The following is a 734-nucleotide window of genomic DNA, read 5'->3' as shown; positions in this document are numbered from 1 at the left end:
AATTGTTAAATGCCCTTTTATATCTCTGTCCATTTTAAGTGTTTGATCACCACATTTGAGTGATCATTGCAAAAAATGTGTTTATGTATATATATTCTGTTTATGTATATACTGTATTCTATATATAGTACCAGTCAAATGTTTGGACACACGAATGGGAAAGTGTCCAAACTTTTGACTGGTACTGTACTATAATATACACAAAGAATATCGGCCGCTATATCGATATCGGCCTTTTTTTACTCCCTAATATCGGTATCAGTATCAGCCCCCAAAAAAACCATATCGGTCGGGCTCTAATTGCTACCTTGACAATGCAGCCTGTTCATTATCATAATAAAATACAGTCAGTCAAACATATGGAAAAAAAAATATGTAGTAAAATCTCTGCCGTTAAGTGTTATCACCGCACCGCCGTGATGTTATGCAAAACATTTTGTTTTTCCTTGGTTTCCGCTGTAAACAAAGCAGCCCTGCACTTATGAACTTTAATATGCATTATACAGAGGCAAGATGAAAAGAACAAATACCATCTAAACTTTTCTAAAGACAGTAAGTTCCCCTCAGACATACATTCATATAAACTCCTACCCCTAAACGAATCGCGATTTGTTTAGCATCTCAACCGATTTGAATCGTCACATATTTAAATTGATTTTCGACCGGCTCGCGGTTAATCATTAAATCCCTACTAGCTATGTTTACAGTGTTTATTATAATGTTTGTAAACATTT

General features: G+C 34.7%; 1 protein-coding gene across 4 annotated transcripts in view; it reads right to left on the bottom strand.

Moving 5' to 3' along the window:
• The window catches only part of acvr2aa (activin A receptor type 2Aa), a 46,296-nt gene that overhangs the window by 29,619 nt on the left and 15,943 nt on the right, over positions 1 to 734 (bottom strand). The window lies entirely within an intron of this gene.

This window comes from Sinocyclocheilus rhinocerous, unplaced genomic scaffold (assembly GCF_001515625.1).
Source record: "Sinocyclocheilus rhinocerous isolate Xijiao unplaced genomic scaffold, SAMN03320098_v1.1 scaffold416, whole genome shotgun sequence".
Taxonomy (NCBI): domain Eukaryota; kingdom Metazoa; phylum Chordata; class Actinopteri; order Cypriniformes; family Cyprinidae; genus Sinocyclocheilus; species Sinocyclocheilus rhinocerous.
The sequence above is the reverse complement of the archived record's forward strand: the minus strand, read 5'-3'. Positions and strand labels throughout refer to the sequence as shown.